Raw genomic sequence first — 22,629 nt, 5'->3', positions numbered from 1 at the left:
GCTTCATCAAACTACTGGTGAATATTTCAACTTGTAACATTGTAACCTTTGTTTTTCAATTTGTATTTTTTTTATTCATATACTATCTATGCTAAATATTGTTTGCCCCTTGCTATCTCTATGCTTACTAATCCCAGTAGGGATGACAATTGTGTTTGGTTGGTGGTATAAGAGATTCAAGAAGTAAATGTAAAAGTGTATTTACTAGCTCAAAGGAATACGGAGGTATAGCAACCGTTACACAGGGGCATCTAGCAAACTATATAATGACAGGACTATATATATTACTCCTAACGGATAAACTATGAACCTGAACACGACCCATATATTTATTTGTGCTAAAAGTCTTCAACCCTAACTCGGATTGGCGAGTTCTAAATTGGGGGTAATAAAGTTGTAAACGTGTTGATGGCTTTGCCATAATATACATATACTTTTTATTCTAAATATAAATAGGTTGATGGGTCGCCATGTTGTTTTTGTACATTTAAACATGTCAACTCAAATATGCCCCGTTTAATGTATCAACTGAACTAAACTTGTTTATTAAACTAGACATGACAACTGAAAACCTAATTGCTTTTGTGTCTTGTTCGCATCACGTTTCAATCTCTTAATTTTGTGTAATCAAAGGAGAATGCCAGCTGTGCCGAGGTGTTCGGGAGAGGTGAGGGTTGGCTCCTCGACCAGACGCAAGGTGACCTTTGTGATCAGGCACAAACGAGGTAAGCACTTTGGTTCAGACACAATAGAGGCGAGGTGAGCACCATGATTCGGGCCAGATGCGCCATATTTTATTAGGTATGTATGAACTTCTGAAATCAATATATCAAATTTAACTTAATTTGGTACCAACAATCTACTTAGATCAACACATAGGAAAAACTCAGTTTTATAAACATCTGCACTTAATAAATCACATTGATAACCCCCTTTATTGACCATATTAGCTTCTTTTGACTAAAACCAGTAAAAATAGGCTCAATTAGCTTTCCAACCATATAAAGAACACCTCAAATGGATACTCGGTTGATTTTATATGATTTTTACAATATATGGTAAGTGCTTTATCAAAACTTGTACAGCACCAATCCCCCCCACCCAAATTTGATCTTGTTCTAAAGTACATACATTACAATCTAGAACCAAGATCGTAACAAATAAAGGTCAAGTAAAAGAATCCCTAAATTAATAATCATAAAAACCTCAACTGTTGAAAATCACTTAAGCAACAAAACAAATATCTTAACTCAAAATAAATCTAATTTAAAAAAATTAAAAAGATTAATAGGATATTAAAGTTGTTTTAGCATTTTACTATTAGTTGAATCGAATATTTTTTGTAACACGGGTGTTCATAAACCGTCAAAACCAATCAAATCTCCAACCATAAAACGTCAGCCGGTTTGAAGTAAGTTAGTTTTGTATTTTTTAAACCGTAGTTACCGGTTTGGCCAAAAATGTCACACCCCCAAAATCCACACGCGGAGTACCACCGCTTGGAGGCGTGACGTGACCAGGATCAAGCCATCAATCATATCAAACACAGTGTATAATAGTTTAAGTTATTCATAAAACCCAATTCAATACGATTGATGTTCAAACCAACTTTGTTTAAGTAGCGGAAGCGTGTAAGTAAAACTCAACGTAAATAATAATGTATGAAATGTCATAAGTGTTTAGCAAGCATTCTCGATCCACTGCTCACAACGACCTGCTCCTTCCCAGTGCAAGCTCCATAAGTACCTAAGGTCCTGCAAGGCATGCAGCAGAGAGTCAACAACTAGTTGAGCGAGTTCACAGAAAGTAAATGCGTAATAGTAAGTTCATGAGTATCAGGTGGCTCTACTGGGCCGATATAGGTTTCTATTGGTGGGGGCTTCCCATGTTATTAATCCACTAGACTATGCGTTACCATAAGTGTTCTACATATCCCGAGAACAGTAATACGTACAATTTACGTAGGATTTACGTAAGTATCCTTCACAACCGAGGATAGGGGTACGTGGGCGTTTACGTAGGTTTTACGTAAGTGCCTGACACAACCAAGGCAGTAGTGAGTATCCGTTCACGTAGGTTTTACGTGAGTGTCCTTCGCAGCCTGAGGACAGGGAGTAACTTAGGTATACGTAGGTTTTACGTATGTGTCCTGCACAACCGAGGACGATGGTATGGTAGTCTAGTAACAGTGTTCGTATGAATCTATTCAACCTTATCCTTTCAATCCCATTCCCAACACCCCGGGAATCCCATGCCTTGGTAAGAGTGTGAACTCACCTTGGGTTTGCTCGGCAGATACACAAAGTTCGGTTAAGCTATATAGTGATCAACCACGTCCTAGCATGGTTATCATACAAGTCAGGTTCGTATTCGAATATAGCACATAGGTTCTACACGTATTGTGGCAAATGTAATCATGGCATGCACAAGTATTCATAGCAGTCCAATAGCAGACACGTAAACAAGTTCAAGTATCCGGCCCAATCAATTGGGCTCGTGACAGTGCAAGTCCAAACAGTGTGCATGTGTAGCTGGTCTCGAGTCGAGACTAGGGATCTCGAGTCGCAACAAAAGGAGGTCTCGACTTGTGCCTAAATCACTCGAGACTAGGTGGTCGCGAGTCAGGTCTCGAGTCGCAACGGGACTCGCAAATGCAAGTCTCGGGTTGTCATGATCAGGTCGAGATCACACGGTCTCGAGTCGCAACCGGACCCGCAACCGTGGTCTCGGTTTGTGTTGTTTGTGTTGATAAGGTGGTCTCGAGTCGAGACTGAGGGTTCTCGACTCGCAACCCCGGGTCGAGACAACGTGTAACAGATTTCCATCTTTTGCAGCTCAATCAATTCCTAAATATCAGCAAACATCTTGGCAATTTCGAAAAACAGATCAATCAACACAATATCCAAACATACGGTTAACCTAATATCGATCAAACAGGCCATCACAACATGAACTCGTATGAACCCTAATCCAATCAACATGAACAATATTCACATGAAGAATGATCTATCCATTTATATGAACATGTAACCGAGAAATCAACATAACCCGATGCACATATTTGAGCCGACTATCATGAACATCATCATTAACAATTAGAATTAGATAACATCACAGCAGTTTAACAAGCATCGCCAAATTGGTTCTTGGTTATTCTCATGCAAATCCAATCTTACAAGATTATCGAAATTAGTTTACAACATCAATAATCGTATATCATCCAAGACATGTGAAATCACATAGCATAACCACTAATGACCAAAACACTAACCGGATGTAAGGGATTTGGAACCAGTAGGGTCTCGGGTGAACAAGGGGGTTTTCCGCCGGCTTCAAGACTTCGAGAGAGGGAGAGAGGTATTAGGGTTGATGTGTGTTTGTGGTTTTACCAATTATGAGAGTCAAAACCCACCTAATGGGTATGTGTATTCGCAAAAGGGTAAGTGGGCCGAACCCTTCACCCGGGTTGCCTTGGTCTCGAGTCATGCATAGTGGGCCGAATGGGTTTGTGAAATCGAGCAAATGTTGTGCGGTTCGAGTTCAAGTAACATACATACAATCATTTAATTCGTAACATACAAAAGAAACACATATCACGTAAACATGCATTTATTCAATTAGGGTAGCTCACGCAAATACGTAACGTTACAAGATAGGTCTAAGGTACGAGTTGTCACATTATCCCCAACTTAAAAGAAATTTCGTCCCAAAATTTGGCATGCGTTTACTGAGGAAGCTAGGTAAGTTGTATTGTTCACTGGTTTTCCTGGGGTGTCACATCCTCCCCCCGTTGATCTGGAATTTCGTCCCGAAATTCCGCAGTAGTAGCTTCAGCCTCAGTAGTAGTTGCATTGGTTCTGAATAACTGGGGGTACTTTTCTGTCATCTGGTCTTCGCGTTCCCAGGTGTACTCTGGGCCACGTCTGGAGTTCCAACGAACTCGGACAAGAGGGATTCTCTTGTTTTTGAGGACCTTCACATCCCGGTCCGTAATTTTAACTGGTTCCTCGACGAACTGCAACCGCTCGTCGATAGTGAGTTCCTTAAAAGGAATTATGAGGGTCTCATCTGACAGGCACTTCTTCAGATTCGACACGTGAAATACATTGTGAACTGCGCCGAGTTCAGCTGGTAAGTTTAGCTTGTAGGCCACCTTGCCTATTTTCTCAATGATCTCGAACGGTCTGACATACCGCGGATTTAGTTTGCCCCGTTTGCCAAAACGAACCACACCCTTCCAGGGTGAGACTTTGAGTAAAACCCGGTCCCCGACCTGAAATTCCAATGGCTTTCTACGCTTGTCCGCGTAGGCTTTCTGACGGTCGCGTGCTGCCGCCATGCGTTGTCGTATCTGCGCAATCTTTTCTGTGGCGTCCACTACAATCTCTAGACCCGTGATCTGACTATCCCCCACCTCTGCCCAACAGAGAGGTGACCGGCATTTACGCCCGTACAATGCCTCGAATGGAGCGGCTTGTATGCTGGTGTGATAACTATTATTGTACGAGAACTCCACCAAAGGAAGGTGCTTTTCCCAGCCGTTGCCGAAATCAATAACACATGCCCGAAGCATGTCTTCAAGAGTTTGGATCGTTCGCTCAGACTGCCCATCTGTCTGAGGGTGATAAGCTGTGCTCATGTCTAATCGTGAGCCGAAAGATTTGTGCATCGCTTGCCATAGCTCTGACGTGAATCGTGCATCCCGATCCGAAATGATGGAGGTGGGCACCCCGTGCCTCGAAACAACTTCTTTGAGATAGATGTCTGCGAGAGTGGAGAACTTATCCGTTTCCTTTATAGCTAGAAGTGTGCAGACTTGGTGAGTCGATCCACGATTACCCATATGGTATCATTCCCACGCTGGGATCTGGGTAAGCCTGTAACAAAATCCATGGAAATTTCTTCCCATTTCCATTGCGGTATCTTGGGTTGCTGAAGTAGGCCCGCTGGTTTCTGATACTCCACTTTGACTCTTGCACATGTCAAACACTTTCCGACGTAAGTAGCGATGGGGGCCTTCATGCTAGGCCACCAATACGTGGTTCTGATGTCATGGTACATTTTATCCGAGCCTGGATGTACCGAGTAGCGAGACTTGTGTGCTTCATCCATCACAAGTTCTCGTAAGCCGCCATAAAGTGGGACCCAAATACGCCCCGTTACATAGTAGGCACCGTCTTCCTTTTGTTCCATTCGTTGCCTTGAGCCGCGTAAGGCTTCAGCCCTTACGTTTTCTGGTTTCAATGCTTCTACCTGAGCATCTCGTATCTGTGCAGGAAGACTAGACTGAATCGTAAGCTGTAGCGCTCGCACTCGCTTAGGTAGGGTGTCCTTTCGACTGAGGGCATCAGCCACAAAATTGGCTTTGCCTGGATGGTACTTGATGGCGCATTCGTAATCGTTCAGTAGTTCAACCCATCGACGTTGACGCATGTTCAATTCCTTCTGCTTGAAGATATGCTCGAGACTCCTGTGATCGGTGTAAATTGTGCACTTGGTACCGTACAGGTAGTGTCGCTATATCTTGAGCGCAAAAACAACAGCTCCCAGCTCTAAATCGTGCGTCGTGTAATTTCATTCATGTATCTTAAGTTGGCGCGAAGCGTAAGCAATAACCTTGTCGCGCTGCATTAACACACATCCAAGACCCTGGATGGATGCATCACAATAGACCACAAAATCGTCCGTGCCCTCTGGCAATGAGAGGATAGGTGCACTGCAAAGCCTATCCTTTAGGTGCTGAAAAGCAGTTTCCTGCGTGTTGCCCCAACGGTAGGTGACACCCTTCTGTGTCAGTAGTGTAAGCGGCTGAGCGAATTTCGAGAAATCCTTGATAAACCGTCTGTAGTACCCCGCCAAACCCAAAAATTGGCGTATTTCCGTTGGTGTACTTGGTGCAGGCCAGTTCCTGATCGAATCTACTTTGGATGGATCGACATGAATCCCATCCCTGTTCACTACATGGCCTAAGAAGTGGACTTCACGAAGCCAGAAGTCGCATTTTGAAAATTTAGCGTACAGTTGTTCCTTCCGAAGGAGTTCCAAAATAAGTCGTAAATGTTGCTCGTGTTCCTCCTGACTCTTGGAGTAGATCAGAATGTCGTCGATGAAGACAATGACGAACTTGTCAAGATAGGGTTTGCACACCCTGTTCATAAGGTCCATAAATACGGCAGGCGCGTTCGTTAACCCGAACGGCATGACAAGAAACTCGTAGTGACCGTAGCGAGTTCTGAATGCGGTTTTGGAGACGTCCTCATCCCGGACTCTCAGCTGATGATACCCTGACCTTAAGTCTATCTTGGAGTAGTAACACGACCCTTGCAACTGGTCGAATAAGTCATCTATGCGTGGAAGAGGATAACGGTTCTTCACCGTTACCTTGTTCAGTTCACGGTAGTCGATGCACATTCTGAACGTACCGTCTTTCTTTTTCACGAAAAGTACTGGAGCTCCCCAAGGCGATGAGCTCGGACGAATAAAGCCCTTTTCCAAGAGCTCTTATAGCTGCTTCGACAGTTCTTCTAGTTCTGATGGAGCTAGACGATATGGTGCGCGAGCTATGGGTGCCGCTCCTGGAGCGAGCTCGATTTGAAATTCGACCTGACGATGAGGCGGTAATCCAGGTAAATCTTCAGGAAACACCTGAGGGTAGTCGCGTACAACTGGAATATCCTCCAGTTTCTTTTCCTTCACTGATGCATCTGAAACGAGTGCCAAGATTGCGGTGTGACCCTTCCGCAGACATTTCTGAGCCTTCAAGAAAGAGATGATGCCAACCACAGCACCACTCTTGTCGCCTTGGACTTCGAGAGGTTCTCGACCAGTACGAGGAATGCGAATGATCTTCTCACTGCATAAGATTTCAGCCTGATGCTGGGATAACCAATCCATCCCAATAACGATATCAAAACTTCCCAAGGCTATGGGAATAAGGTCGATCGAGAATGTTTGACCGGCTAAGACGATACTACAGCCCCTGACTATTTGCATGGCTTCTAAACTCTTACCATTAGCTAGTTCTACGACGTGTTTGGTGTTTAGAGGTGTTGATGTACGTTTTAACAATTTACCCATTTTCAAAGACATGTAACTTGTATCCGCACCCGAATCAAACAAAGCAGTAACATAAATGTTGTCAAGAAGAAACTTACCCATAACGACGTTGGGATCATTCCTGGCATCACCCTGCCCCAACACAAACGCGCGACCCCTTGCTTCATTGCCGTTGTTGTTGTTTCCCCCGTTGTTGTTGCCATTGCCCAGATTGTTGTGATTGTTGTTGTTCTGGTTCCTGTTTAGCTGAGGGCAGTGCCTTTTGAAGTGACCTTCTGCACCACAATGAAAACATCCCTTGTTGCCCTGCTGTTGATTCTGCTGTGCTTGTGGCTGCTGCTGATTCTGATTCGCAGGCCGAGGGCTTCTACAATCCTTGGCCTCATGACCCATCTTGAGGCATCTTTGGCAGCGACCCTTGTTACACTGGCCACTGTGGTGTCTGTTGCAATTGTTACACTTTGGGAGGTTCCCTCGATATCCGCCCTGCCTGTGGCTACCTGAAGAGTGCTGGCTGGGACTCTGATAACTGTCAGTCTTTCGCTGCTGGGCCTGAGACTGAACTGAAGCTGATCCCTTGCTGGAATCCCCATCCCATTTTCTCTTGCTGTCACTGGGAGTAGTAGGAGTAGCTGAAGTAGTAACGGTAGCAGTAGCGCTGATACGTTTAGGCAGTCTGTTCTGATCCACTGCCTGGTCTGTGATGCGGTGAGCGAGGCGTTGAATAGCCTGGATGTTATCAAGATTAGCCGAAGTAACATGGCTCTGGATCTCTGGCGCCAACCCTTTTTGATACAACTCAATGCGCTTAACTGGAGGGTCCACCATAGTTGGACACAGCACGGCCAGTTCGTTTGACCTTTTAGTGTAAGCTTCAATTTCCGATCCAGTCATCTTCAGATGGTACAACTCATCTTCCAACTTGTGAATGTCTTCCCGAGTGCAGTACTCTCTCTTGATCAGTTCCTTGAAATCATTCCAGGGTGTGGCGTTAGCAGCTGCCAACCCTAAGATATGAACTTGGGCGTTCCACCAAGTTAGTGTTATTCCTTCTAGCGTGCCAGTGGCGTATTTCACCCTGCGAGCCTCAGGGCATTCACACATCTCGAACACAGACTCGAGCTTTTCAAACCAGTGGAGGAGTCCAACCGCCCCTTCTGTGCCACTAAATGTACTTGGACGACAGTCCATGAAGTTCTTGAAAGTGCAGACTGGTTGCTGTGCTGGTTGACCTATTGTGTACGAATAGGACAAAGTTTAAACACAAGAGCTAGCTTAAGAGTGTAGGATCTAAAGATCCTAGTGTGTGCTATGACTACAGGATATACCTCCTGCTTGGGCGGCTGCAAGTGCCGCAGCAACTTGAGCTTGAACGAGAGCCTCTAGCTGGGCTTGAGTCATGTTAATTCGTCCAGACATGATCTTCATTGTAAAAGTAGCGTAAGTGAGAATGGTTCGCGAGTAGGGCGATGACAGAAAAGCGTAAGCACGTAGGTATTCTCATGTAATAAAGTCATGTGTATCTAAGCGTAATACGAGCAAAGTTCTATATAGTTCTAGCATGCAGGTAATAAACATAAACCTTATTACCTAGGATGTCGAGTCTTGCACGTGGAGCGAAGCGTCGTTGTGGATCGTTGAGAGCACTGTTCTGGTTATAGTCTGGTTTTAATAAAACGTTTCCCATATTAAAACCGAGTTCTCTATAACCAATGGCTCTGATACCAATCTGTCACACCCCCAAAATCCACACGCGGAGTACCACCGCTTGGAGGCGTGACGTGACCAGGATCAAGCCATCAATCATATCAAACACAGTGTATAATAGTTTAAGTTATTCATAAAACCCAATTCAATACGATTGATGTTCAAACCAACTTTGTTTAAGTAGCGGAAGCGTGTAAGTAAAACTCAACGTAAATAATAATGTATGAAATGTCATAAGTGTTTAGCAAGCATTCTCGATCCACTGCTCACAACGACCTGCTCCTTCCCAGTGCAAGCACCATAAGTACCTAAGGTCCTGCAAGGCATGCAGCAGAGAGTCAACAACTAGTTGAGCGAGTTCACAGAAAGTAAATGCGTAATAGTAAGTTCATGAGTATCAGGTGGCTCTACTGGGCCGATATAGGTTTCTATTGGTGGGGGCTTCCCATGTTATTAATCCACTAGACTATGCGTTACCATAAGTGTTCTACATATCCCGAGAACAGTAATACGTACAATTTACGTAGGATTTACGTAAGTATCCTTCACAACCGAGGATAGGGGTACGTGGGGGTTTACGTAGGTTTTACGTAAGTGCCTGACACAACCGAGGCAGTAGTGAGTATCCGTTCACATAGGTTTTACGTGAGTGTCCTTCGCAGCCTGAGGACAGGGAGTAACTTAGGTATACGTAGGTTTTACGTATGTGTCCTGCACAACCGAGGGCGATGGTATGGTAGTCTAGTAACAGTGTTCGTATGAATCTATTCAACCTTATCCTTTCAATCCCATTCCCAACACCCCGGGAATCCCATGCCTTGGTAAGAGTGTGAACTCACCTTGGGTTTGCTCGGTAGATACACAAAGTTCGGTTAAGCTATATAGTGATCAACCACGTCCTAGCATGGTTATCATACAAGTCAGGTTCGTATTCGAATATAGCACATAGGTTCTACACGTATTGTGGCAAATGTAATCATGGCATGCACAAGTATTCATAGCAGTCCAATAGCAGACACGTAAACAAGTTCAAGTATCCGGCCCAATCAATTGGGCTCGTGACAGTGCAAGTCCAAACAGTGTGCATGTGTAGCTGGTCTCGAGTCGAGACTAGGGATCTCGAGTCGCAACAAAAGGAGGTCTCGACTTGTGCCTAAATCACTCGAGACTAGGTGGTCACGAGTCAGGTCTCGAGTCGCAACGGGACTCGCAAATGCAGGTCTCGGGTTGTCATGATCAGGTCGAGATCACACGGTCTCGAGTCGCAACCGGACCCGCAACCGTGGTCTCGGTTTGTGTTGTTTGTGTTGATAAGGTGGTCTTGAGTCGAGACTGAGGGTTCTCGACTCGCAACCCCAGGTCGAGACAACGTGTAACAGATTTCCATCTTTTGCAGCTCAATCAATTCCTAAATATCAGCAAACATCTTGGCAATTTCGAAAAACAGATCAATCAACACAATATCCAAACATACGGTTAACCTAATATCGATCAAACAGGCCATCACAAGATGAACTCGTATGAACCCTAATCCAATCAACATGAACAATATTCACATGAACAATGATCTATCCATTTATATGAACATGTAACCGAGAAATCAACATAACCCGATGCACATATTTGAGCCGACTATCATGAACATCATCATTAACAATTAGAATTAGATAACATCACAGCAGTTTAACAAGCATCACCAAATTGGTTCTTGGTTATTCTCATGCAAATCCAATCTTACAAGATTATCGAAATTAGTTTACAACATCAATAATCGTATATCATCCAAGACATGTGAAATCACATAGCATAACCACTAATGACCAAAACACTAACCGGATGTAAGGGATTTGGAACCAGTAGGGTCTCGGGTGAACAAGGGGGTTTTCCGCCGGCTTCAAGACTTCGAGAGAGGGAGAAAGGTATTAGGGTTGATGTGTGTTTGTGGTTTTACCAATTATGAGAGTCAAAACCCACCTAATGGGTATGTGTATTCGCAAAAGGGTAAGTGGGCCGAACCCTTCACCCGGGTTGCCTTGGTCTCGAGTCATGCATAGTGGGCCGAATGGGTTTGTGAAATCGAGCAAATGTTGTGCGGTTCGAGTTCAAGTAACATACATACAATCATTTAATTCGTAACATACAAAAGAAACACATATCACGTAAACATGCATTTATTCAATTAGGGTAGCTCACGCAAATACGTAACGTTACAAGATAGGTCTAAGGTACGAGTTGTCACAAAAAATTTCTGTCGAAACCATCTGAGTTAGGCTGTGAAAAACCTTAGCTTGTAATTATCCTTGTATGCGTTTGATGATTCTAAATTTACCATTCTCTTTAGTAGGATCATTTTCATTATTCAAAATTGGGTTGCGGTGCAGCTTGTTGCTTGTTTAACTACCACTTGTTTATAAAAGTCGAGTTTTTTTTTTCCAAACTAGTGTTGGTGGAAAACTTATTTACCAAAAATGGATGATTTAAAACATATTTACCAAAATGAGTGTTTTTATGAAAACTTTCTTAATCTCACTCCTAATCTTGTTATTGGACAAATATTATTTCTAGTTAAAAATGTTTTTATAGAAAAGGTTAAGGAAAAAATATCTAATAAAATGTAGAAAATATATTGTTGAATTATGATATTGTATAATTTTTTTTTTGTATAAGCTTTATTTAACTATTCAATAAATATAAACACCCGTTTTTATAAATATTTTTCAAATCACCTATTTTGACAAATAAGTTTTCCACCCACACTAGTTTGGAAAAAAAAAAACTCTATAAAAGTCTCTTTACAATTTTTTGCACATAAAAAACCAACATACTTTACGTTTTGTCTCACAAAAGTCCTTCAACAGTTTTCTAAACATTAAAGGCCCTTAACAAGTTAAATTTGAACAAAATTATGATAGAAACATTTTTAAAACAACTTGCTACATGAAGTTATGTTTCAACTAGGGCTGTAAATGAACCAAACGTTCGGCGAACAGTTCGTGAACCCTTCGGCGGGAAGTTCGTTTGTGTTCGTTCGTTTATTAAACAAACGAACACGAACAATATATTTCGTTCGTGTAGTTAAATGAACAAAAATGAACATAGGTCGTGTTCGTTCGTTTATGTTCGTGAACGTTCGGTAACATGTTCGTTTGTGTTCGATAGTTCATTAGTGTTTTTAGTTTTTATATTTATTTAAATACTTCAAAATTCCGACAAATTAAATATCTAATAAGTGTCAGTGTATTATATATTTTGTTTGTGAACGATTGTTTGTGTTCGTTTGTTTCCATTTGTGTTCATGGAACATTAGTTTGGGCTCATCAACGTTCGTTGCCTAAAATTAACAAACAAACACAAACGAACACGAACAAGTTCATTTCCTTAACAAACGAACACGAAACATAAAATCTCGTTCGACAAGTGTTCGTGAACGGTTCGCAAACACATATATTTTTTGACAAACGAACACGAACAAGGTCTTGTTCGTGTTCGTTCAGTTCGTTTACAGCCCTAGTTTCAACCTAAGACATGTTTAAAAATCCACATGTTTGTCATAATATGTTCACATTAACATTTTTTTTTTGAACGGCAAATTTGGATCACTGGAGTATCATCGTGCCACCAGCGGAACCACCCGATCATATCCATCTCCATTAGACATAATGCCTATACACCAATTCAGGAGGAAACCCAATAAATATGGGAAAACCCCCTTGTGGGAATCGAACACAGAACCTATTGGTCCCAAAGCTTTATCCCACCCCCAAGATGCCACTAGGCTATAAAGCCATTGGCGTTCACATTTAACATGTGAATGGACTTTTATTTTCAAAAAGTTGTTGAGAGACTTTTGTGAAATAAAACACAAAAAGTATGTTGTTTTTTATGTTTAAAAATTGATTTTTATGTGTAAAAAATTGTTAAGAGACTTTTATAAGAAAAATAAGAAAGCATATTGGTTTTTTATGGTATTTACCCCAAAGAAAAAAAAAGTAAAGTATAACTTAATTATATATATTATTTTTATGACACATAAAATGTAATGATAGTACATGCATATTAAGACCACACGGTGTGGGTGTGAAAATCCGTTGTGGAAGCCAATCCACTAGGGACGGACCTATAGTGTTACAAGGGGTAACCTTCATTGCCCATTGACGCTCCGGTGGTAGTGTAAATTTTGAAAAAAAAATTGACGTTTTTTTTGTTTCGTTGCCGTTTTTTAAACGTTACCCTTTTTTAAACATTATCCCTATGCGGATTTTGTAGTTCCGCCACGGCAGTCCACGCCAAGCTAACAACCTCGTGTCTGGCGTGGCGCATGGCGTTGTGGTTGAGGCTTAAGGATCTCCATCGGCGTGGGGGCAAATATGTGGATGAAGTGGCAGCGTTTAATTTATGAGTGGATTTTAGGTTGATTTTAATTGTTTCATTTTTTTTTTCTTTTTTTATAAAAAACGCCACTTTCCACACCCTATTTCACTCCTCCCTTTTATTCCACCAAGCAACTTTTTTAACAATTAAATCAGGGACCATATTCGTTTTTTCTTGTCCCGTTCAACTCGCTTTTTTACTAGTCAATGGAAGTTTCAACCCAGTTTACAAGAATAATCCTCGTCGATGCCACGTAACGTCGTTACTTTTTTACTCGTCAATGTAAGTTTCAACCCAGTTTACAAGAATAATCCTCGTCCATGCTACGTAACGTCGTTACATCAGTAATTTTCTGTTAATTGCGGTATAGAGTATATAATATATATACATGTTCCTCCCCCTCTATATTCGTCACCAACACTATCTGCATTCTGAGTTCATTTCAATTCTTCAATCTCAAATTACTTTACGAAAATCTTATCAGACCACCAACTTCTGTGTGTAATCAGCCAACAATGGTTGTAGAAATTCAGACTGTGTTACGACAAGCATTCGAAGAAACACTGAAGGTAGTTGTAGCGGAAGCTATACAAATTGTCAGATTCAAAACCATTCTCAAACGCCTTGAAAGTACCTTAAAAAGTATCGAGCCGGTCTTTTACGAAAACTGGAGGTTGATGAAGGTGTTGGATCGTCCACAAAAAGAGACCTTCATGTTCATCTCTTATCTGAAGACAGGGAAAAAGCTCGTTCTCAAAAGTTCCAGTGTCACGTTTCAGAATAGGTACCAAATAATTCTTCATTCGTATAAGCTGATTCGGCTGAACAACGAGCTCGTTAGGTTCTTCCAGAAAGAATTGCAGGTAAATATTGCGATCGAAATAAATGAATGTTTCATGGATTTGGATTCACATCCTGGAGATGAAGCTTTCTCCTCAAATGGGTATGATCTAACCGCACCGCCTAAAGATGAAGAGTTGACATTGGATATAACGAGTCAAAATTACTCGCTACCAGAGTACATAAACAGAATGGACCAACTTAAGGTTTTAAGTATAACGGGCCGTTGTAATCATCCTTCCAAGCTACATAACCTTTCACCGATAGCGTGTTTACCCAACCTAACAACTATTAGATTCGAGCATGTGTCGGTTCCCTCTCTTCAGCCCATCTTTGCATTGAGGAATCTGAAACAACTCTCTTTTGTTATGTGTGAGATTAGTGATGCTTTGATGAGTATTACCACTTATAACATGCTACTGAATCTCACGCATCTCGAATTCGATATGTGCTATGATCTCAAAGAGCTGCCATCATGGATTTCTAATCTAGCTCATCTCCAGAAGCTAATCATAACCAACTGTCATGAGATTGATGTTCTTCCTAACGGGACAGGGGGTTTGTCGAATCTTGAAAGTTTGAGTCTGCATAGCTGCACGAAACTAAAAGAATTGCCTGCTTCGATTGGAAGTTTGCGTGGTTTGAGTTATATTGATATATCGGATTGTTTGAGTATAGGTGTGCTGCCTGAGGAAATAGGTGAACTGTGTGGCCTGCAAGTGCTTAAGATGAATGGTTGTACAGGGCTGCAAGAATTGCCAGTGTCCACAAGCGAATTGTCGGGGTTGGAAGAGGTGATATGTGATGAAGAGACGTCGTATTTATGGATGGAATTTGAAAGTGATCTTCCTAATTTGAAGATAAATGTTGTTGAAGATGATAGATCAGAAACTTTTATGAAAATTGTGCAGTAAGTTTATGACAAAAAAGGCTTTGGATAATATGTATTAGTTATAATTTATTGTATACGTAATATTTATTCTAATTATCATTATCATAAATAAAGTTATGAATCAATTAATATTTTTTAAGGTATCTTGATTGTATTTGTATAGTTGGTAAATAATACTCACTGCTACGTGGTACTATTGTTGTGTATATTTAATCTAGGTGTTACTTGTATGTTATGTTAAGAGAGTTATTATAATTGATCTTATCTAAGTAATAAATTGTAACTAATAAACCTATCTAATACTTACTGTTATATATGATCTGATGAATAAAAATCATCAACCCTTGCCTAAACACATGTAAAATTGTGTAACCTATTTATCTAAATGGATCAAACGGGCTGACAGGTTCCAAATGTGTTGCAGTTAAGTTGTAATCGGGATTGGTAGTTGATCTTATAAAGATAAAACTTTTATTTTAATTTTAAACGAGTTGATTGGCTGATGTTTAAGAAACAAGTTAAACTAGTTAACCCGAACAATACCAATTCAATTAATGGATTATATTGGTTATACATAATACATGAGCTAAAACCTGATTACTTTTGTGATCCTTGTAGTGTGTTATACGTTTAGTGTTTTCTCCAGGTGTACAATGTTGGTTAACCAGGGACTCGGTCAATCAAAAAGGGTTAACCATAAGTCCATAACCGATAATCGTTTAACCGTGGTTAAGGTTATGGTTCGGTATCCTAGTAATGGGTATATACATAAGAGAGAAGGTGATACTGCAATTTGCGGAACCCAACTCTACGGGCCTATTTAATGGGCCAATATGAGCCCGCTTGACATTAAGGCCTTAAACTAGTCATGAAACATAACATGGGAGTCAATGTCAACAACTAACTTAAGAATTGACCCTAAATATATGATTCAATTAAAACTTGATTATTTACTGAAACTTATTTATTTTATCAATATTAATTATACTCGTTTACATAAATAGAAACAATATTGATTTACATAAGAATCACATAGAACAATGTCGAGAGGATTGAGGCCGAATTATGCCGACTTTGTGCCTTCAACCTTGTTACAACACCTAAGCTTTTTTCATTGACAACATAAGGAATAACTTTATAGCGTAATTAACGATCAAATCATAAATTATTAGAGGAAAATTACAAAATTGTAGTTTGTCTCCTTAGCATCCGCTCGCTATCATAATAATTCGTCACAACTCACAACTTGACTTATTACCTTATCACCCAAAATATACTTAGAAGGAAAGCAAACAACAACAATGCTTTATAAGGATCACAACTTTGTGACTTTGTTGGTATTCAAAACCAAAATAGTGCAAAAGACGAAACGATGTTCAACTTCCTTTGTATCATACAAAAATTACTATCACATACTTAGTAGATACTTAGTAGTTGTCGATTTGGACGTCTCGTAGCTTTAAAAGTAGCTACATGCAAAAAAGATGTCTTTTAGGTAAATGCCGGAAAAAGTAATGCAAGATACGAATAAAAAGTTGTCAAAATAATAGCAACAAAGCCGCTTAAATAAATCTTTTTTTTTTCTTATGTAGTCTAGAAGATATTAGTAAGAGTTGTAATCCAAGAATAACATATTTGTGTTGGATATGTGAGATTTACCCCTTCCTTTAGTTATTAAACTTAATAAAAGATACTTTTACGAATCTTATAATGATAACTAAAACACCATCCTGGAGGGTGTGGTGTTGAGTGTTGACAAACACTCACCCCCCACCCCCCACCCCTACCCGCGTGACACCTCCCACAGCCTCTCCACACCCCCCGATAACACCCTGCCTTAGGAGTAGGATTAGATTGCTGCTTAAAAGAAAACAGAAAACACTAAAATAAATGTGCTATACTGTTGCATTACTTTTCTACAAAAATATATTAGTAATGCACACTGATTGAAACCTATCAAAAGTCAGCTGAAATTTGTTAACATTTAGAGATTTAGGTAAAGAAAAAAAAAGTGAATGCATCTATCTTAAATCGTCAAAATCCATTTTATGTTAGAGATCTAGCTAAATTAACAAGTGAATACATGAATTTAAAAGAGAAATTAGATTTTAATAATCCCACTTAGAGGTGGTTGGCCATTGACAATCCCACATTTCAAGTATTTTTCTCTCACTGTATCTCCGTTAAAAAGAACTTAACGGAGTTAAGTTTTTTTCGAATTGCAAACTAATGTTTTAGAGATTTTGATCAGAACGAGGATACGAGTCAATTGATGTAAAATTTACCTCGAAATAGTGCTCCAAACGACGAAACCCGTGCTTCAATTCGAGTGTTTAAACTTCCAATTAACAAAAATCAAGCCGTTTGAGGTACCGTTTCGAGGTAAGTTTTACATCTATCGACTCATAATGTCATTATGATCAAAAGCCCTAAAACATCAGTTTGTAATTCGAAAAAAAAACTTAACTCCGTTAATTTTTTTAACGAAGATATAGTGAGAGAAAAATACTTAAAAGATGGGACTGCCAATGATAATGTTCAAAGAAGAGAGCGACCAACCACCTCTAAGTGAGATTATTAAAATTCAATTTCCCAATTTAAAATCGTCACTTCATTTTGGTGTTTACAACATTTTAAACCATTCATAGTCTTAAATTATTATTATTATTATTATTATTATTATTATTATTATTATTATTATTATTATTATTATTATTATTATTATTATTATTATTATCATCGTAATAATATTATTATATTAATCCGTAAAATAAACAAAAATTGTAACCCAACTAAGCTAATTATAAGAAAAATTAAAAACAATGACTTGTTACAACGTACAATATCGACGTTAATAAAAGCATACTATTCATATCCGTCCTATTCTATCACCTCTACTTTCAAATAGAGAAATTACGACACTAATAAAAGCATACCAAGTACATCCCTCTTGTTTTACCACCTCTATTTTCAAATAAAGAAACAACACTAATGAAAGAATGTCAAGCAAACGCAAACGCAAACACAAATCGAAATCAACCCCTCCATATTGTTATTCAAAATAGACATATTGACAATATTCCCAATGGGAAAACTCAAATGCAATCAAGTAGTTGCCATTAGCATTTTGGACCCAAAATGCTTTGCATCAAGAACATATGAAACATCAAGTAAAAATAAACAAGGAAACAGAGTAGTAGGATGCACCTAAATTTTAACAAAGTACATATAGAAGGGTTGTTTTCAAATTCCAATTAAATTTTTTCAATCTCCCTCCAAATCAGGCTTCATAATTTCATGGTCCAAATCTTATTATCTTCAAGATTTGTTCCACAAGATGGTGGTCTCAGCAATCATGGAAGTCACCACATATGGGTCCATGTTAGAAGCGGGCCTTCGGTCCTCGAAGTACCCTTTCCCCTCTTTTTCAGTGTCCCTCCCGACCCGAATAGATGCCCCACGATTTGCTACACCCTGCAATAATAAATAAAAACACAAAAATCAAATATTTTCACAACAAAAAATGTATTAAATTGTTTAATTGTTTATGTGACATGATTGATGTATGTACCCATAGGAAAGTATTGATATCGGCTGTTTCATGGCGACCAGTGAGACGTCGTTCATTTCCTTCGCCATAAGCCGCAATGTGCTCTTTGTGCTTCAAACCCATCTTCTCGATGGCCTTCTTGATCACTTCGTATCCGCCTTCGTCCCTCATGGACTTTGTGCTGAAAGATCGCGATTATGAATCTATGATTAGAACGAACATAAAAATTATGAATCAAATTTATCTCAAATCTTGATTCGTCATAGAACACCTGTAGTTCGTGTGAGCACCAGCCCCGTTCCAGTCACCCTGTTCACAATTGAATCTTAAATACCGGATTCTCGCACCCATTCATAAACATGAGCAAGACTTGAAAGTTATAGAAAACTAACCGGAATTGGCTTGGGGTCGAATGAAACAACCACTCCAGCAATCTCAGTAATCCTCTGAATAAAGCGAAATTCGAATGTCAAGAATTCAAGATTGCCATTGAAGTATATGTCAAGAAAACGAAAACAAGACAGTAATTCAAACTACCTCTAGAATGTAACGAGCTACCCACAATTCGTCACCCGCAGAGATACCTACAGACGGTCCAACTTGAAACTCCCACTGTATAGTAACATGAAAATGCAGTTTTAGTGTTTATTAGGGTTAGACATGGCAAAATGGGAGACGGGTCGGGTCGATATGTTCTGAAAACGTACCTGACCGGGCATGACCTCACCATTGATGCCACTAATGTTGATACCGGCATAAAGGCAAGCCTTATAATGTGAATCAACGATATCACGTCCGAAAGCTTTATCAGCACCAATACCGCAGTAGTATGGCCCCTAAATTGAATTTTATCATAAACATCAAGTTAAACAAGACAAACATTAATTAATTAATTAATTAATTAGTTCGTGTGCATTTTTTAGCAAGAAGACAGCAAGATTGATCTACCTGTGGTCCAGGGAAACCACCTTGAGGCCAGCCCAAAGGCCAGTTAACATCCTTCTTCAACAAAGTGTATTCTTGCTCAATTCCGTACCTATTAACAACAAAAACGTCGAATTTCAAGACTAATTACTTGAATTTTTCTGGAAATTAAAATAAGACATTCAAAGACAATACCATGGAACCTCCTTCTCGACTTCGGGGTTACTGAAGATCTTAGCTGCAGCACATCTCTTGTTAGTTGGGATTGGCTCACCCGCTGGTGTGTAAGCATCACACATCACCTAAACACACAAACATATAAAATTTCAATCTTTAAGCAAGATACTAAATAAGTATATATATATATATAAATGATTTAATATTCTTGAAAATGTACCAGGATATTGTTGCCCCTTCTGAATGGATCCTTAAAGATGGCTTGAGGGCTGTTTCATTCATCAACAACACAATTTCTTTCAAGTGAGCATGCAACAAAAAATTTCAAAAGTTTTGGTAAATTTTACAAGATTAATTACTCACTATAGAATGACTTCACTGTCTTCTCCAGGGGCTTGCCCTGTTGAAGAGCCATCATAGTTCCATTTCGGTAGCTTCTTCGGATCATCAACCGGTCCAGAAAGAGTCTAAACGACACAATAAAACCCGAGAAAATTTGATCAAAACATAGCAACAAACCAAAACTAGATAATTTTCCAAATGAAACCAATATGCAAATCAATGAATAAAGCCAAACGAAACCATAGATCTACTTACTCTTGCTTTGCTTCTAAGATCCATACCCGATCCACCAATCCTGTTTCCAAATTAACCATTTTTAGATTAGTTAACCAACAGGTTACATATAGCAAATACATAGTACCAAAATGTTTCCAAATATTCTATTCCTATAAACTTGTTGATTACTGTTTTTTTAGTAACCATAGTACACATATATATATTTGACTCGTGAGATCGAGAACATAAAAAAGAAAGAAATCCCATATCAATATTTTTCAGAAGTTGTTGAATTTGTATGGAAATTGGAATCCCACCCATCTCGTAGATTCAAGAATAAATGAAACCCAATAAAAACAAGATCATCAAAGTGGGTAAAAGAATCAAGAAATAGAAACCGAAAAATTACCATATGTATTCTGCAATGATTTTAGGGGTGGAATCAGAGAGGTCAAGGTTGATGAGATCCGAAAGCAAGGCCATGAGATCCGATTGAAGTGAAAACAGGGGATTTTTAATATCAATTAATATTAATATTGATATTAATAGAATAGGGATGGGAAATGGAGAGGGGGTTATGGGGGTTTTATAGCTGCAGTTGCTTCTTGTTGATGATGATGATACGAGGTGGTATTATTATATTTTATTTTATTATATATTATATTTTGAAACAAGAAATTGTATAAAGATACTTTTCATATAGGTTTTTGTTAATATTAACTCGTCAAACTACTTTTCATATAGGTTTTTGTTAATATTAGAAAACTCGTCAAACAAGAAATTGTATAAAGATACGTTTCATATAAGTTTTTGTTAATTTTAGAAAACTCGTCTGCTAAAACAAAACTGAAGTACTGAGAATTTGGTGTGGTGATAAAAAGGTTTGCACTCTGGTGGACATGTAGGTTTGCTTTTTATTTGGGTCATTTTCAACGGATATCTGGGTGGTGCGATGATAAAAAGGTTTGCACTCTAGTGGAGGTGTAGGTTTGATTTTCATTTGGGTCATTTTCGACGAACATCTGGGTGAAGAGACGAATCTGGGCTTTAATCCCGGATTCAAACCTAACAGATGTTCTGTTTCTTATTTGTTTTTGATTTTTTATGTGTATTGAAATATTAGTATATTTATTATAGGCACACATGATCTTCGTTATTGCATTGGCGGACCTACCTATTAATATATCTTTGGGTGTTCAAAAAGGACTTGTGATACATACGTACTTACATCGCACTAGTGAAAAGTGTTTCTACATATGTAAATCAAGTTATAGACGTCATGATAATATTGGTGATAAAAATACCTTTTGAGCACGCAACTAAACAAGTTAAAATACAAAAATTTACATGGCATGATACAAAGTTAGCGTAGGGGAAGGTTTAAATGAGAATACTAAATATTGTCCGTGAGAACAAATGAAAAAACCGCGAGAACTTGGTCAAAAACAATTCAAACTCAATTTTTTTTTCTACACTTACCATTATTATTTAAATACAATGTTAGAAATTTAATTTACACGTTTAAATTTACGTGAATTCGTAAATAAAGAAAATTTACAAATGTGTAAGTTTACCATTTACACATGTGTAAATGTGTAAATCTGTTATATTTACACATGTGTAAAAAATCTAAAAAGAGTGATTTTGAAAAAAGAAATAAATTATTTAATGTTGTAAATTCTTTTTTTGATGTTGTATCTTAATTACAGTGAGATTTGTATTAAAAAAATGTTTTGATTGGTTTTTTCATTCGTTCTCACGGTTCTCGCAATATTTAGCGTTATTAAGATAACTCTCCCCCATTAACATAAACTCTTGAATCTTGATAGTCATTTTATTATTATTATTATTATTATTATTATTATTATTATTATTATTATTATTATTATTATTTGAGTAAACTTCCGTTTTGCTTCCTGTGGTTTGGTCATTTTAACGGTTTTGCTCCAAACCTTTAAAAATAGCCATTTTACTCCCTGATGTTTTGGTTTTTTTGCCAGTTTGCTCCCCGCCTCTAACTCCATCCAAATTGTTTGTTTTTCTATTTTGCTCCCCGCAGGGAGCAAACTGGCAACAAAACCAAAACATCAGGGAATAAAATGGCTATTTTTAAAGGTTTGGGGCAAAACCGTTAAAGTGACCATACCACAGAGAGCAAAACGGAAGTTTACTCTTATTATTATTTTAAAGCATACAGCTTATGATCATTAATGGATGGGGAATATGTGCGTCGAAAATGAGCTAAAAAGGCCATTTGTGAGTCTGTTACTTCAACAGGCATTATTTTCTTGAAAAAAACACTGCTAGTTAAAAAAGAAAAAGCCCTGTTGCACTATGCCATGATAATAAGTAGACAAAATGAATTTACAAGTTGAAATTTATAAATTATTAACACTTAAAAATTATGGACACATAAATTGGTCTAATTAATGACATCATTAATTTGTTAATATTTTATTCTTAATGTTTGGTTTATTTTCTTGATGAATAGATATATATGTTTACACGCTATTTTATTTATTACTCGTTATTGTTTTATGTTACTACGTACATA

The 22,629-nt window shown here is 38.7% G+C and overlaps 1 pseudogene; it reads right to left on the bottom strand.

The window, feature by feature from the left end:
- Positions 1-17,893: 17,893 nt before the first annotated feature.
- Positions 17,894-20,645, bottom strand: LOC110909277 (annotated as a pseudogene).
- Positions 20,646-22,629: the final 1,984 nt, after the last annotated feature.

Source organism: Helianthus annuus, chromosome 14, assembly GCF_002127325.2.
Source record: "Helianthus annuus cultivar XRQ/B chromosome 14, HanXRQr2.0-SUNRISE, whole genome shotgun sequence".
In the NCBI taxonomy this organism is placed as follows: Eukaryota; Viridiplantae; Streptophyta; class Magnoliopsida; order Asterales; family Asteraceae; genus Helianthus; species Helianthus annuus.
The sequence above is the reverse complement of the archived record's forward strand: the minus strand, read 5'-3'. Positions and strand labels throughout refer to the sequence as shown.